The sequence below is a fragment of the Lepisosteus oculatus genome, chromosome 14 (genome assembly GCF_040954835.1).
Source record: "Lepisosteus oculatus isolate fLepOcu1 chromosome 14, fLepOcu1.hap2, whole genome shotgun sequence".
Classification (NCBI taxonomy): domain Eukaryota; kingdom Metazoa; phylum Chordata; class Actinopteri; order Semionotiformes; family Lepisosteidae; genus Lepisosteus; species Lepisosteus oculatus.
Window position 1 is genome coordinate 50,138,228 of NC_090709.1, and position 16,617 is coordinate 50,154,844.

General features: G+C 49.7%; 2 non-coding genes and 1 pseudogene across 2 annotated transcripts; 1 reads left to right on the plus strand and 2 right to left on the minus strand.

The window, feature by feature from the left end:
- The first annotated feature begins 399 nt into the window (after window positions 1-399).
- On the plus strand, window positions 400-508 carry LOC138219255 (5S ribosomal RNA; annotated as a pseudogene).
- A 7,043-nt stretch (window positions 509-7,551) lies between these two features.
- Window positions 7,552-7,623, minus strand: trnap-agg (transfer RNA proline (anticodon AGG)). Its single transcript has one exon. It is a non-coding gene; the product is annotated as a tRNA-Pro (tRNA).
- Window positions 7,624-9,740: 2,117 nt separating this feature from the next.
- trnap-agg (transfer RNA proline (anticodon AGG)) lies at window positions 9,741-9,812 on the minus strand. Its single transcript has one exon. It is a non-coding gene; the product is annotated as a tRNA-Pro (tRNA).
- Window positions 9,813-16,617: the final 6,805 nt, after the last annotated feature.

The following is a 16,617-nucleotide window of genomic DNA, read 5'->3' on the forward strand; positions in this document are numbered from 1 at the left end:
TCTGATCATGAACAGTTTTACAAGTCCGCAAAGGATCGAGGAAAGGTTTATCGCCAGCTGAAAAGAGACACAGCGCTTCGGCTGTGGAGACTTGCTCGGCTGGCGTTCGGAGAGTCGCGTTTTTCAGAATTGTATTGAGATCGTTTTCCACAGAGCTCAGATGTCAAAGCACAGCAGCAGCTCTCCACAGCGATCCTCTATAGCGCCCTTTCTCCCGCAGCTCCGTCCTCATTGGAAGGAAGCAAGAGTGAAAGGTTGAAGTGAAATAGAGCGGGGACGAAGGCAGTGAAGAGAGAGAACGTGGGAAGAAGAGAAAAACGCAAGGGAAAAAAGCAGCGTTGTAAAAGAGGTGACGGAGCTGTCCTCTCTATAAGAAGGGTGCCAGCGATCCTTGCTCTTGCTTACAGCCACACCCCCTTGAGCACGCCTGATCTCGGAAGATAAACAGAGATGGTCCTGGTTAGTACTTGGATGGGAGACTGCCTGGGAATACCAGGTGCTGTAAGCTTCTAAGCGCAGGAGCTTGTAAAACTGATCATGAACAGTTTTACAAGTCCGCAAAGGATCGAGGAAAGGTTTATCGCCAGCTGAAAAGAGACACAGCGCTTCCGCTGTGGAGACTTGTTCGGCTGGCGTTCGGGGAGTCGCGTTTTTCAGAATTGTATTGAGATCGTTTTCCACAGAGCTCAGATGTCAAAGCACAGCAGCAGCTCTCAAAAAAGCAGCGTCGTAAAAGAGGTGATGGAGCTGTTCTCTCTATAAGAAGGAGAAGAAGAAGAGGAACAGAGGATTTGTTTGTCTTAAGTTAGACTTTGTTTTTTTGTGTTTTTTTGGTGTTTTTGGTTGATTTTTGAAGCCCTCCCCTTCAGCCAAGCTCTGTTTGGGGAGGGGAGAGACTTTTGGGGTTTTTTTGTTGCTTTTTTGTTGCTTTCTGAGTCCTGTTTGTGTTTTAATGGAAGGAAAAAACATGGAGGCAGAGAATGTTATTGTAGTGTAGGTAAGAGAAAGATGAGGAATTTGGACCGACCCCCCTGGCGGGTTTTTGCAAGGGCGCATACTGTTGTGGTGGATGTGAGCGGCGTGGAGAAACCGTCTGCGGGTGCTATTATCGCAGCTGTGTACGGCGTCTGTGGGGAGGGCTCTCTTTTTGCCTGCCGCCCCCAGACGCCAAAAGAGTTTGAACTGACTCTGGACTCAAAAGAACATGCGGACGCGGTGGCTGTGGGGCTGGATGTGCAGGGCACACCCTGCTACTGCCGCTGGCTGGAGCGGAAGGAGGTAGTGGTGTCCTTCCTCCACCTCCCGGCATATATCTCAGATTAGACTATCAAGGAGAAGCTGAGTAGCTGGGGGGTGAGAGTCATTTCGGACATCAGGATGCGCCACTACCCCGGGACCACCATTGCTGATGGCACGAGGTTTGTTCGGATTCGCTTTCCCGATCATGTAGCCTCGTTGCCATACAGCACCCGCTTCGCCACGGCAGAGGGGGGGCAGTACTTCAGGGTCCTCCACGACCAGCAACAAAGGGTGTGTCATGTCTGCCTGGACTTGGGGCACATCGCCAAGGACTGCCCTGAGTTCCTCTTCTATGAGTGCAGACAGCCCGGCCATCGCGCCAGGAAATGCACCGCTGCCAAGTGCCCGGACTGCCTCCATGCGCTCATGAGCTGCAACTGCGAGCCAGAGCCGGAAGATCCAGCCGCCGCAGGAGCAGCTGCCCGCAACGCTGAGGGGGTTGAAGATGGACTACGAGTGGCCACTGCAGCTGAGCATGGAGAGTTGCTAGCAGCGGCGCCCCAGGACCCCAGTGAGCCAGCAACGCCCCAGCCGGTGATGGGAGAGAGGCAGAGGAGGCCCCTCCAATCCTGGGTACAGCGCAGCAGAAAGGAGCCGGGGACCAGCCAGCATCTCCACCAGCAGAGGCGCCCCGTTGCCCTAACAATCCTGCTGCATCCCACTCTGTGCCGCAAGAGAAGCAGAGGGAGGTTGCTCCACAACATGCGGCGGTGCAGCGTGGTGCAGCTGAGATCCTACGGGCACCACCACCACCAGAGGCTGCCCCTCAGCGTACCAGTGGGCTTTTGACACCCAAGCCTGTGCAGGGAGAGAGGCAGAGGGAGGAGGCGACGGCACCAGCACCACCACCACCATCACCGTCAGCGGTTCCCCAGCTGTGGGCAAGCCGGGGTACAACCGCCTGGGCCCTCGAAGGCTGGAATCCAGTGGCACCACGTCAGGCCTCAGCCCAACCTGAAGCCCAGTTCAAGAGTTGTCCGCAGACCCATCCCTGATGTCTCTGCGGTGGCGGAGACAGGAGGTGGGGAGGAAGCGGCAAGTGTTGGCAATGAGAATGTGGCAGAAAGGGCGGGGGAACTGTCGCGCGGGCCGGAGAATTAATTTCACTCTTATGGCCATATGCGTGATGGCAACTTTCGCCTCTTTAAACGCCAACGGGCTGAGGGACTGAGCAAAGCTGGGGGCAGTGTTAGCTCTGCTGGGGCGGACGGATGTTGTCTGCCTCCAGGAGACCTTCTGGGACGAGGAGTGTGTCCGGAAGGTGCGAGCACAGTGGGACGGGGAGCTGTTTTACAGCAACACCTCCAGCCTGTGCAGGAGGGGGGTGGCTGTGCTGGTGAGGAGGGGAGTGTACGAGAGCGTAAGGCTCCTGCACCGCGACACGTAGGGCCAGCTCCTGCAGGTCTGTCTTGGGTTTCCTGGACAGTCCGTGCTGCTGAGCAACATCTACGCCCCCAATGGGGAAGCTTTCAGCAGCCAGGGCTGGTCGTCGGAGATTTTAACTGTGCACTGAGTGCGCTCGATGTCGCGGTTGGGATGACCTTTAAGAGCAGTGCTGCTCGCAGCTTCCTGGAGCGCAGTGCGGAAGCTCACTGGTTCGTGGATGCGTGGCGTCAGGCTTAGTGTGCGCGGAGGGACTTTTCTCGGCGGCAGGTCGTCGAAGGTGTCTTGAGACAGAGCCGGATCGACCTGTTGCAGGGGCACATGAGTCTCTTCCCGTGCCTGAGCCAGATGCGCTATGTGTTCATGACCCTGAGCGACCATGCTGTGCTTCACTTTTCTCTAGCAGGGGCACAGGAGGACCGGTGCCCCGGCCTCTGGTGCTTTAATAAGGCGCTCCTGGGGAGGCTTCATTCTGTCAGGGCATAGAAGACCTTATCCGGCAGCAGCTGCAGTGTCCCCTGTATAGGTCAGAAAAGCTGGTCTGGTGGGATAATCTCAAGTACGCCATCAAAGAGTTCAGTATCTAGTATGGCCTGTCCCGGGGGCGGGAGAAGGCCAGGCGGGAGAGACAGCTTCGGGCTCGGATCACCTCAGAGCTCGGGCTCCTGGCAGATCACGGCGGGGGCTGCGAGCTCTTGCTGGAGCTGAGGGGTGAGCTGCAAGCCCTGGAGGAGGAGAAGTGGAGAGGAGCCAGGGTGCGCAGCAGAGCCCAGTATCTTGCCAAGGGCGAGAAGAGCACGAGGTTCTTTTTCGGCCTGGAGCAGGAGAGGCAGCGCAGCTCCTTCATCGAGGAGCTGGTGGGAGAGGACGGTGTGCGGCTCTCTGCCCCCGAGGCCGTTAGGAATGAGGTGTTTTCTTTTTATAGCGCCTTGTTCTGGCCGAAGTGGTGGATGAGCAGCAGACCCGGGCCATGCTGGCTTGGGTGAGTACCCGCCTGTCACAGAGCGATCGTGAGCTCTGTGACAGTGCGCTGAGCTTGGAGGAAGTGCTTGAAGCACTTCGGGGCTCGTCTCCTAACAAGAGCCCTGGGTGGGACGGGCTCTCCTCCAAGCTCTACAGACACTTTCAGCAGTCCCTGGGGCCCCTCCTTCTGGAGGTGTTCCAGGAGATTGCCAGGACCGGCGCTCTGACCCCATCTATGAGAAGGGGGGTGATCTCTCTTGTCTACAAAAAGCAGGGGGATCCCTCCCTTTTGAAAAACTTTCGCCCGATCAGTCTGTTGAACACAGACTATAAGATACTAACTCGTGTTCTCTCCCTCAGGCTCGGGAAGGTTCTGCCCAGGATCCTGTCGCCTTCGCAGACCTACTGCGTCAAGTGGAGAGACATCGCGGACACGGTGTGCTCCATCAGAGATGTTGTGGACCTTATGCGGGAGCAGCCGAGGGGTGGATACGTCCTGAAACTGGACCAGGAGAAGGCCTTCGACAGGGTGGAGCATTCCTTCCTGTTTGAGGTCTTGAAGAGCTTTGGCTTCGGCGAGGCCTTCATCTCCTGGGTGAGGCTCGTGTACAAGGGGATCGTGAGCTGTGTCAAGGTGAATGGTTCCCTCACGAGCTTCTTTCCAGTGACCTTGCCTGGGGGCACCGCCACCTCGTTGATCTACCAATATGCTGACGACACCAGACTGACGTTGGCAGAGGTGGCGGAGATCTCGGCCATTTTAGAGGTGGTGCAGGCCTACTGCGCTGCCTCGGGCGCCAAGGTAAACTTGGAGAAGTCTGAGGTCATGCCGGTGGGGAGGGCAGACCTTGCCCCGCTCTTCGGTTACCCTTTCAGGGTTGAGACGGGTCACCTGAAGGTCCTTGGCATCTACATTAACGCTGATGAGCAGGCCACTGGGCTTCTCCTGTGGAAGGAGAAGCTCATTAAGATGAGGGCAAATTAAATCGGTGGAGACACAGGTCCCTGACCCTAAAGGGAAGGGTCCTGCTCGTTAACACACTGTGCCTGTCCCTCTTGTGGTACCCACTGTCTGTGATGCCTCTTCCGGAACGGGTAGAGAATGAGATTAGGCAACTGGTGGTGGGATTCGTGTGGGAGGGGAAGCCTCCGCGGGTCACTCATGACACCCTCATTGGGGAAATCTCCAGGGGTGGGCTGAAGCTGTGTGATGTAGGCCTGAAGCTGAAAAGCTTTAGGCTGAAAGTAGTGAAGAAGTTCCTTGACCTGGATAATGTCAGCATTTGGAAGATTGGTATGGGAAGCTACCTCGAGACTTGCGGGGGCTTGGGGCAGGAGACTCTCCTGGTGAGGCTGACTCCGGGGTTGATAAAACATCTGCCCTCCTTTTACAGGGAGGTCCTGCTGGCGAGGGGGTAGTTCATGTCCCAGCATGTCTCCTACACGCCGGAGACCCGGGCCCAGATTCTGGAACAGCCTCTGTTCCTCGACCCCCTGCTGGTGTCTCGATGGAACAGGCAGCTCTACAAAGCTGGCATATCCAAGGTCAAGGATCTTCTTTATGAAGTAAAGGACGGATTTCTGCCCACCCACGCTATTGTCGACGCTGTGCGAGAGGTCGACGACGAGCTGCCTGTCAGTAAGATCCGTCAGGATTACGAGCAGCTCAAACTCGGTCTCCCGGACAGTTGGCTGGAGAAGCTCCATCTACAAGACGGGGCAGCAGGCCCGGCCTGGCCGGAGCTGAGGGTGAAGTGGGGGGACCGTGGGGTGGACCTCCTGGGGTTCACCACCAGCATGTTCTACAGGCTGATGGTGGCGAAACGCTTCAGAGTGCCGGTCTCAGAGGTGTTCTGGGGTAAGATCTTCCCCCAGCTCGAGCCAGGGCGTACTTGACGGATCTGCTGGATGGCCTGTTTCGCTCTGTTCGAGGAGCTGTTCTTGACGGGGTGCCCTGGAAAGAGCTGTTCCTCTTTGGGTACCGCGGGTCTGAGGGTTGAGGTTAACGCCATTTTAGTGAACCTCCTCCTCAGCCTAGCGAGGACAGCTGTCTGGGAGAGGAGGAACCTCATGATGTACAATGGCCTGAAGCCAGACCTTGTCAGGCTGTACATTGCCAGGGTGAAGGACTGCTTTTCTCTCAGCCTGGCCTACTGCAGGGCTGAGAGGCAGATGGCCGACTTTTGCAGGATCTTCTTAAAAAATAACATCTTTGTGGACCTGCGGGAGGAAGGCCTGTACTTCCGGCTCTGAGATGGGGGTGTCTTTGAACAAAAGACACACACGGCTCCACCCTTTTCCACCCCTGAATAGCATTGGCGAGTTGAATAGCATTCAATTCACATCGAATAGCATTGGCCCCTGAATAGCCCCTGAATAGCATTGGCGTAGCTCAGCACTGGGCCACTGGGCACAATTTCCCACCGTTTCCAGAGTGTAGTGGTTATCACGTTAGCCTCACATGTGGAATGTCCCCAGTTCAAAACAGAGCAGCTTTTTTTGTTGCCACGCACACTGTTTGGGGATTCGCCTAGCGCTGTGATCGAACAGACCCACTCACCTCTTAGTGTGGCGGGATCTGCACAGTGCATGTCGCAGCGCTTTCTGCTTTCACTTCAATGTGCTTCCTGATGTCGAGTCGTGTGCTGTGCAGAGGCTCTGAAAGCGAGAGCAATGAAAAAGTGCACAGCGCTGTGAAAGAAAACACAGAGAAGTGAAAGGCAGTCCTTTCTCTAAGACCGGGGTAAAGTTAGCTTGAAGTTCAAAAACGATTTTGGCACACCTGTAGTGCTTTCGCGAAATCTCTTAGAGTTACAAAAACACTTGCTTTGTGTATAAAATATTGTTTTGTCCATATCTTCTCAATGGAAGCACAGAACGTCTTCAAACCAAATGCATTTTAAAGACCACAACTTGTGGAAATTTCCACATTCTCTACATCAAATTTTCAGTGAGCTAATTTCGTTTTTCATCGATGCGTAATTACACACTAACTGGAACCCGGGGAACCGCTGTGTGCACATGTTCACAATGCGAGAAATACTGTTCAATACGGCTTCATGCGAAAAACCCGTATATGACCTTAGGAAGCAGAACAGTGCAGTCTCCAATTACCCAGACTGTAAGATGACAAGATGAGTTGATGGAAAGAGCACAAAAGTTCAGCTCGTACAATAGGCAACGAAGATCCCAGCGTCGTCATCGCACATGAAAGGACTGCCTTGCAGACCAAGGGCAGTGGGCGGTGCCCTGTAAGAGGGGCAGAGGCGGTAAGCCATGATGCCGAGACACATGAAGTGAGGGGGATTAGCTCAAATGGTAGAGCGCTCGCTTAGCATGCCCGGTGCTCTCGTTTAGCCTCTGCGACTTCTGACAGATGCTCCTCCATTGCGGAGAGAATGTCCTTCAGTTGTCAAGCGTTGAAGGGCCACACCTCCTTCCCAACCTCAGTCTGCACTGAGTGCGTCTCCGGCATTTTCTCGTCCAATTTGTCAGCTTAGCAAGTGAAAAGTATATCCGAGTGAAAACAGTGCTGATAATACTCTCACGAATTGTTAGAAGATGTGCTTTTGATCATCGATTGCTTAACAATCACATTTGTTCGACTTGAGCCATCAAGCTCGTAGTTTTCCTTCAAATCTTGAAAGCTCTCAGTGAGAACATCATAGGCTGCAGGACGCCCTGTAACTTGTGTACTTCAACAGAAAGAAGAGCAGACAGCTCCACAATTATGCGAGGCGCAGAGAGCGCAAGGCGAGCCGCACACGTTTCGCGTGCCGCGTGATGGCAATTCACCAGGCTCGTTCAGTCATTAGTCACATTCCATCGTTTGCCATAAGCAGACGCTGCGAAGTGATGTGGATATCAGTTCCCAGTCTTGTGGAAGAGGAGGAAAAGAGCACACGAGGGCTCGTCCGGGAGTTTAACCCAGGACCTCTCGCACCCTAAGCGAGAATCATACCACTAAACCAACGAGCCACAGCAGCACTTTCCATTTCAATCTGTCAGCGAGCTTGAGGATGGGGGAGAGGCGCCATTCGCTCGTCCAGTCAGACCTTCATCAATAAGTCAAGAAAGCCGCAATAACACGACTGCCTTGCAGACGAAGGGCAGTGAACTGTGCCCGGTAAGAGGGGAACAAGCGGCACTAGGTGACGCCGAGGCATAAGTCCCAGTGAGGGGGGATGGCTTGTATGGTACAGCGCTTGCTTTGCATGTGGGAGATAGCAGGATCAATTCCCGCATTCTCCAGGTGTGTGCTTAGAGCTTGATGTGCCGAAAGGTGTCCTTTAGCCTGTGGTCCCGCCTTGCATGGAGAGCATCGTGCAGCTGTTAAGCGTTTCACAGCCACACCCCCTTTTCATTTTCTCTCTGGCTTAAGCGTCACTCCGCCCCTCTCTCTTGACATTTCATGTCAGCATGTCAGAAGTCCGAGTGACATTTTTAATGGCTGAGTGAGGGCACGATGCTGAAGCAGAGAGGCCACTTCAGCCACAGAGACTTGTGCTAGGTGAGATCTGAAAGACGGACTCGCAACAGAAACAGACCAAAAATGTATCGGTGAGATCAAAAGGCAAATGCAACATTCAGCAGAGGGCGTGTAAAGATTAGGGAACGGGCGACTGAAATCCATGTGAGACAAACTTTCCGGTGTGTGTACTGCAGCTGGGCTTGTTGGCGTAATTGGTAGTGCATCAGTCTCGTCATCTAAAGGGCCTGAGTTTGATCCTCACACGGGGCAGGGCTGCTTCCTCTCTTGCTCTTTTTAAACACTTGCGGCAACTGTTCGCTCATAACCACGTCTGGAATGCGTGACTTTACACGGGCGAGAAGCAACGCCGCATCCCTTTTCTAAAGAACATTCACATTCAGAAATAAGTCAAGAAATTTGCCATTACTATCGCTCGCACTGCTGTCAGCCTGCCCATGTTGCCAAAGAAAGATTCACTCGGCGTCAACATGACAGAACAGCGATCACTTGAAAACAATGTTCCACACTCCGTAAGCAAGAACTTCAGTGTTTGCAGTCACCCGATATGCCGATAGTCAAAGGAGTGCAAAACACGAAGCGTCAAAAGACAAGATGAGTTGATGGAAAGAGCGTTGCATTGATGAGCACAAAAGTTCAGCTCGTACAATAGGCAACAAAGGTCTCAGCGTCGTCATCGCACTTGAAAGGACTGCCTTGCAGACCAAGGGCAGTGGGCGGTGCCCGGTAAGAGGGGCAGAGGCGGTAAGACATGATGCCGAGAAGCATGAAGCGAGGGGGATTACCTCAAATGGTAGAGCGCTCACTTAGCATGCAAGAGGTAGCGGGATTGATGCCCGCATCCTCCAGGTCTGAGTTTGGATCTCCGGAAGCCCGGTGCTCTTGTTTAGCTTCTGCGACTTCTGACAGGTGCTCCTCCGTTGCGGAGAGAATGTCCTTCAGTTGTCAAGCGTTGAAGGGCCACACCTCCTTCCCAACCTCAGTCTGCACTGAGTGCGTCTCCGGCATTTTCTCGTCCAATTTGTCAGCTTAGCAAGTGAAAAGTATATCCGAGTGAAAACAGTGCTGATAATACTCTCACGAATTGTTAGAAGACGTGCTTTTGATCATCGATTGCTTAACAATCACATTCGTTCGACTTGAGCCATCAAGCTCGTAGTTTTCCTTCAAATCTTGAAAGCTCTCAGTGAGAACATCATAGGCTGCAGGACGCCCCGTAACTTGATTACTTCAACAGAAAGAAGAGCAGACAGCTCGACAAATATGTGAGGCGCAGAGAGCGCAAGGCGAGCCGCACACGTTTCGGTGGCTGAGAGAGGGCAGTTTTTGCTTCTGCATTTCCCAAGTAAGGACGCATGACAACAAGCGATCGCGGTGCTCATCTACGACACAGTGGTGATGAGTTTTCAGTACGTGTTCTTTTGAACGAGCAATGAGGTTGCCGCCTTGGACAGCTGACTGCATGCTCTCATTGTGCCACGTGATGAGAATTCACCAGGCTCGTTCAGTCATTAGTCACATTCCATCGTTTGCCATAAGCAGACGCTGCGAAGTGATGTGGATATCAGTTCCCAGTCTTGTGGAAGAGGAGGAAAAGAGCACACGAGGGCTCGTCCGGGAGTTGAACCCGGGACCTCTCGCACCCTAAGCGAGAATCATACCACTAGACCAACAAGCCACAGCAGCACTTTCCATTTCAATCTGTCAGCGAGCTTGAGGATGGGGAGAGGCGCCATTCGCTCGTCCAGTCAGACCTTCATCAATAAGTCAAGAAAGCTGCAATTACACGACTGCCTTGCAGACGAAGGGCAGTGAACTGTGCCCGGTAAGAGGGGAACAAGCGGCACTAGGTGACGCCGAGGCATAAGTCCCAGCGAGGGGGGTTGGCTTGTATGGTACAGCGCTTGCTTTGCATGTGGGAGATAGCAGGATCAATTCTCGCATCCTCCAGGTGTGTGCTTAGAGCTTGATGTGCCGAAAGGTGTCCTTTAGCCTGTGGTCCCGCCTTACATGGAGAGCATCATGCAGCTGTCAAGCGTTTCCCAGCCACGCCCCCTTTTCATCTTCTCTCTGGCTTAAGCGTCTCCGCCACTCTCTCTTGACATTTCATGTCAGCTTGTCAGAAGTCCGAGTGACATTTTTAGTGGCTGAGTGAGGGCAAGATGCTGAAGCAGAGAGGCCACTTCAGCCAGAGAGACTTGTGCTAGGTGAGATCTGAAAGACGGACTCGCAACAGAAACAGACCAAAAATGTATCGGTGAGATCCAAAGGCAAATGCAACATTCAGCAGAGGGCGTCTAAAGATTAGGGAACGGGCGACTGAAATCCATGTGAGGCAAACTTTCCAGTGTGTGTACTGCAGCTGGGCTTGTTGGCGTAATTGGTAGTGCGTCAGTCTCGTCATCTGAAGGGCCTGAGTTTGATCCTCACACGGGGCAGGGCTGCTTGCTCTTTTCAAACACTTGCGGCAACTGTTCGCTCATAACCACGTCTGGAATGCGTGACCTTTACACGGGCGAGAAGCAATGCCGCATCCCTTTTCTAAAGAACATTCACATTCAGAAATAAGTCAAGAAATTTGCCATTACTTTCGCTCGCACTGCTGTCAGTCTGCCCATGTTGCCAAAGAAAGATTCTTTCGGCGTCACCATGATAGAACAGCGATCACTTGAAAACAATGTTCCACACTCCGTAAGCAAGAACTTCAGTGTTTGCAGTCACCCGATATGCCAATAGTCAAAGGAGCGCAAAACACGAAGCGTCAAAAGACAAGATGAGTTGATGGAAAGAGCGTTGAATTGATGAGCACAAAAGTTCAGCTCGTACAAAAGGCAACGAAGGTCTAGGCGTTGTCATCGCATTTCAAAAGACTGCCTTGCAGACTAAGGGCAGTGGGATGTTGCTGTTTTGAGACGGAGGCATTGGGATGGTGGGCCGAGATCTATTCTTCTTAAGGAATTCTTCATCGTGAAAGATCGGTCCACAGGTCATCCAACGAACTCAGGGAATCATGTGCTACTGAAGAGAGTGAAGTGCTGAAACACATGACATGCCCCCTTGATCTCACATGCACAATTCTGCTGCAATATACACAGCTACCGTCCACACCAGGCAGTGGGGCTTCAGCAGAATCTGCTACGCCATCTGCAATTACATATCCAGCTGCACACATATACATGGCCCTTCTGTCCTTTTCAGGATCTCAAAAAAAAGCATAGCGTGGTTTTCCTGCCACATGATTGACCTCATCTCCCTCAGAATGTGCCCCGCCACATTCATTGCTGAAGCAGGACGGAGGCTAACGGACATGTCAGAACAGTGAGGTTCAACGATCTCTCCAAAATATTGTGGTTGTAGTGGAAGAGATATGTTTTAAATTGTACCTTGGTATTTTAAACTCTCTCTAGAATGTTATCCATTTCTATTTTATTTTGACAGGAACTGTTAAAAGGCTAATGACACTAGATGAAAAGAGAAGAAAGAAAACACAACGTTTCAGCTGTGGAGCCTTCTTCAGGTGTGAGGGCTCCACGGCTGAAATGTTGTGTTTTCTTTCTTTTCTTTTAAGCATGGAATAGACCTATTACTTGTTCCTTTGCAGCCTACACATGGTGATGCAGCTCCCCACCTGAACTGCTAATGATACTAGATGCCTGGTAGTTTGTGGTACTTGGTTATTGTTTTATGTTTGCTCAAACTGCATATGTGTTGTAGCAGCGAGGCTTATTAATAAGAAAGAATTAAGTGTTCTGAGCCTTCCCAAATGAGGCCCCATCTCTGTTCATCTCTGTGGTGCAGCCACAGAGAAACTATTCATGCAGGCTGATTTAAGGTTTCCTTTGATAAGGGACAGCTCCCAAAGGGGGATGCACTTAGCTAAGCCTGGCTATCCTGATCAATGGTCATCCATTGGCGCCTATCTGTCTAGGGAGTGCCAGATGGACATCTGGACTGCATTCCTAGGTGTCAGGAGTAAATGACTCATATCTCACCTTGATCAACCAATCAGGGACTGGTAGGGCAGAGTAACCCACATGGGACTCTGATGCCCATGGAACTTTCACCAATCAACGAGCTGAAGTTCCTCCAGGTAAAAACAAGAAACACAGAGAGCCTGTAGTAAGATTCAGGAGAATTCTGTGGACTTTTCTAAAGGGAATTCAAAGGAGAATTCCAGGGCAGGACGGCCCAGGAGCAGAAGGCTCCCAAGGGCAGGACATTCTCGCAGAGCGCCTCCTGACCATCCTGAGACTCAGCCCAGACAACCACGGAACGGCCAGTGTGTCCGAGTGCCAGAACTTTCCTTTGTTCTAAGAGTCTAGAGCGGAGGTTGCCAGAGAGTAACCAGAGGATCCACCCGAGGTTAGCACCAGTAGCAGGCCTCGTGAACAGGTTGGAACTGTGGACAGCTGAATCACTATTCAGAACTAGCGCTTCATCAGGAACGAACTGGTCTTCTTCCTGACTTGCTGGGACCCACAGTCATCTTTTCTCCTGTGCGCAAACTTTGCTAGTTAAAGCCAACACTAACTAGCCGGTCAGTGAGCATCAGCAGCGCACCGTCGCAAGCCGCACAGCACAGCCTGGCACCGAGCCAGAGAGTGCGGATTGGACAGCAACAGCCTGCAACTGTTTCTTTGAGTCTGCAGGATATCTGAATCCCCAGAGATTGGATGAGTATTCAACTTCACTGCATTACTGCTCGAGAATTCAATTGTTATCCCAACCAGTTAATATCAATTTAATTCCTAAGAGTTATGTACTTGTTTTGAGTATCTAATGTAGAAGTTATAACCAAGTTCATTTACGAAACGGTCTAAATGAATGATATATTGAACGTATGTCCTTTTGATATGTGTAACACTTTGTAACTGATTGAATATATACCTTTTGTATTCTGATAACCCTCTCGATAAGATCTGTTAGGTTTATATGCATATTCTATGTATTAATAAATGTATCCTCGTGTATTAGTACCTGTGTGTGTGCGTTGTTTGAGTTATGTCGCATGGTTGGATTCTAAAGCCATCAAAAGAATCAATTTTGTGATTTACTGCTACAATTAATAATTGTCCCAGTAAATGCCCAAACCCTACAGAACTGGTGCCTTCAGAAAGCACACTACAGTGTGATTGCATATTTTTGTGTATTTTCATATGTTAATATTTAATTCACTCACATTCCTGTATGCTTGGAAGGAAGGCAGATTGGATTTGGCACAGGACGCCTGCTCATATATGTTGATCTTTGTTGGGCTGGAAAAACAATGATAAAAAGTGAATGAAAAAAGTTGTTTTTTTTTCTCTTTTAAAGGCTGTGCTGGACTGTACCACTATCATAGAAGATTTTTTTCAAGACACATCGCAGTTCCATAGTAGAATTTATCAATAGTAGAATTCCATAGGACATTATTTATCAACATCTAACATTACCCAGTGTGAGACTCTGCCAGTAAACCTCAGAGCATTGAGTTCTCCACTGGTGAAGATGGCTTTCTGAAGTCATGAAATCCACTGCTGGGATGCCTGAGAGACAGTGATTGAATCCTGTCTGGAATTAGGCTCTCTGTTAGTGTTGATCTGTGGGAATTATGTGGTAAAAAGGGAAAACTCCTTTACTTTAGTCACTTTGAAAGTTCAAATGTACAGATCTTCAGAAACCCCAGTCTGAAGGATGAAGCAGGTTCTGCTCAAGGAGTTGCCTACGTTTTGCTCCATTCAATCCAAGCAGATAGTCCAACATTTGCCTTCTCTTGGCCATGATTACACTGCCCTTTCTTTCATCTTTGTACTTCTACAAAGATTTCAGGACTCTTAATCCACCATAATATCAGAAGCCAAAATTAACCTTCTAACATGTACAAATCATTTGCAATGAAAGGAGGTGGAAGGGTTTAAGAATGTTTGTAAGACCTGGTTGATTACCACACATGGACATACTTTGTTCTCAGTTTTTTTTCTCTTTGAAAGGCTATAGGAGGGGTGTGATGGACTGTACCACTATCATAGAAGATGTTTTTCTTCTAAGGACACTTCTGTAGCTGCAAGGCGTATTTAAAATACAGGAATTAAGTTTGCTGCTCCCTTGCCAGTCCCTCTCTCCCTCATCTCAGTGCAGCTGGATACAGAGAGGCCATTCCATCTGGTTCACATTTAAGGTGTTTTTCTAGCTGATAGAGTTTCCTGATAAGGAACAGCTCCCAAGGCTGAGATTCACCAGCCACCCTAATAAATGGTCATCTCTGGTGCCTTACTGTCTGGGAGATTCCATGGGAGAGTCTCATCCCAAGGTTTACAACCCTAAAGTCAGAGGTCATTGTTACTCATCCTCCACCTCAATCAGCCAATCAGGAACTGGAAGGGCAGGGTAACCCCACGTGGGTCTCAAATGCCCGCGGAACTTTAAGCCACTGAACTACCGTAGTTCCTCCAGATAAAACAGGCAGCACAATGCCCAGAAGGTGCCCCTCCAGGATGTTCTCAGACTCAGCTCGGACAATCACGTGACGGCCAGTGTGTCCGAGTGCCAGGACTTAACTTTGTTTTAAGAGTCGAGAACGGAGGTTGCCCACGCATAACCAAAGGATCCGCCCGAGGTTAGCCCAGCTGACAGCCTCGTGAACCACCGTTACTCCACCGCCAAAGCTCGCCTGATCAGCGAGTGAACTACGGTTGGAGCTGTCGACAGCTGAATCTCAGGATTCAGGACTAGCGCTACATCGGGAACGAACTGGTCTTCTTCCCATCTAAAGAGTGTGACTTGCTTGGACCCGCAGTCACTTTCGATGTGCACAAGCTCTGCTAGTTTCAGCCAACACTAACTAGCCGGTCTTCAAAGAGCATTAGCAGCGCATCGCAGCAGGAATCTCTCCCTCCTCTCCTTCACGCCAGCCACTCCGGCCACTGCCTGGCACCAAGCCAGAGAGCGCCGATTGCACACAGCAACAGCCTGCCACTGCTTCTTTGTGTCCGTGGGAGATCTGAATCCACACAGATCGGATGAGTATTCAACGTTCTGCATTACAGCTCGAGAATTCAATTGTTACCTCAACCACAATTGATATCAATCTAATACCTATGAGTGATGTACTTGCTTTTGAGTATCTAGTGTCGAAGTTGTAATCCCAGTTCATTTACGAAACAGTCTAAATGAATGGTATACTGAATGTATGTCCCTCTTGGTTTGGAACTCTTCGTGATTTAATATATACCTTTTGTATTCTGCTAACCCACACTCTTAAGATCTGTTATGTTTATATGCACATTTTATGTATTAATAAGTGTATTAGTATCTGTGTGTGTGCGTTAATGAGTTAACCCGCAAGGTCGGTTTTCTAATAGCCATCAAAGAATCATTTTGTGACTTACTGCTACAATTAATAATTGTCCAAGTAAATACACAAAACCCCTACACATGCATGGAAACCAATATTTACCTGCTAATCCAGAATGCAGCAGAGAACAGTTGGACAGAAGGTTAGTATTTGTCGATACTGCATCACAGAGGTCAGTCTCTTCCCCCTCATTATGCAGGCTGGCTTGTTCACGATGAACTGTCCTCCAGTGACAGTCAGCTGCAATCACTGAGTCAGAGATGGTGTTGATACACTGATGGCACTTTGGCTGATTTGGTTAACATGCTTTCCTCTTAAACAGGAGATGCTGAATTCAAATCCCAACAGTGCTTTTCTTCCTGTCTTGTCTTACAAAATGTATCACTATGGATGATTATGTACAGCTTGATTTTGTTTAATGCAAGTTTTCATTTTCTTTCTTGAACAACTTGCTTTTCATGAAATTCATACAGCTTGTGAAAGATGAAATACAAATCTTGCCTTGTATATCGCAGGCTGGTAAGAAAGAAGCATTATTTTCTTTTTTTTAATCAGAAGCTTGCAAATGGAGAAAAGGGACACACGTAAGTCTCTGTTAATTGAAAGGTTAGTGGTTTGAGCCCACCCAGAAATGCACTTCTCATTATTGCAATGTAAACCTCATCTCTACTTATTTGGATTTCTTAGCAAAACCTTAACCCACTTCATATTTGCGGGAAATGTGATTCTTTTGTTAAACAATTAAGTATGTAAGTCAATATCACTGGGAATGGCCAATAATGACCATAATTCAAGGACGTCATATTCAGCCATGGACTTTGATCTTCGAATGGCTGGCAGGAGAATTAATTTATGCTCTCGTTGCACCCTTAGTCAGAATATTTAAAAATTACAACACAGATTTGTCCTTTTTTGACAAGCAAAAAAGGACAGTTGAACAGCATGATTATGTTAGGACCATACATTTGTATTTTAATAGTTTTGTATATTTATCTTAATTTTAATATACATGTAACAATAAATGGTGTTCTATGTAAATACATTTTGTTGTATTTTATCATATTTTAGCGGAGGGCACAAGGTTGTCTATTATACCTTGCGAAACTTCCAAGACAACTATAACAGAGACTTATATTTTAAGAAAATTTGC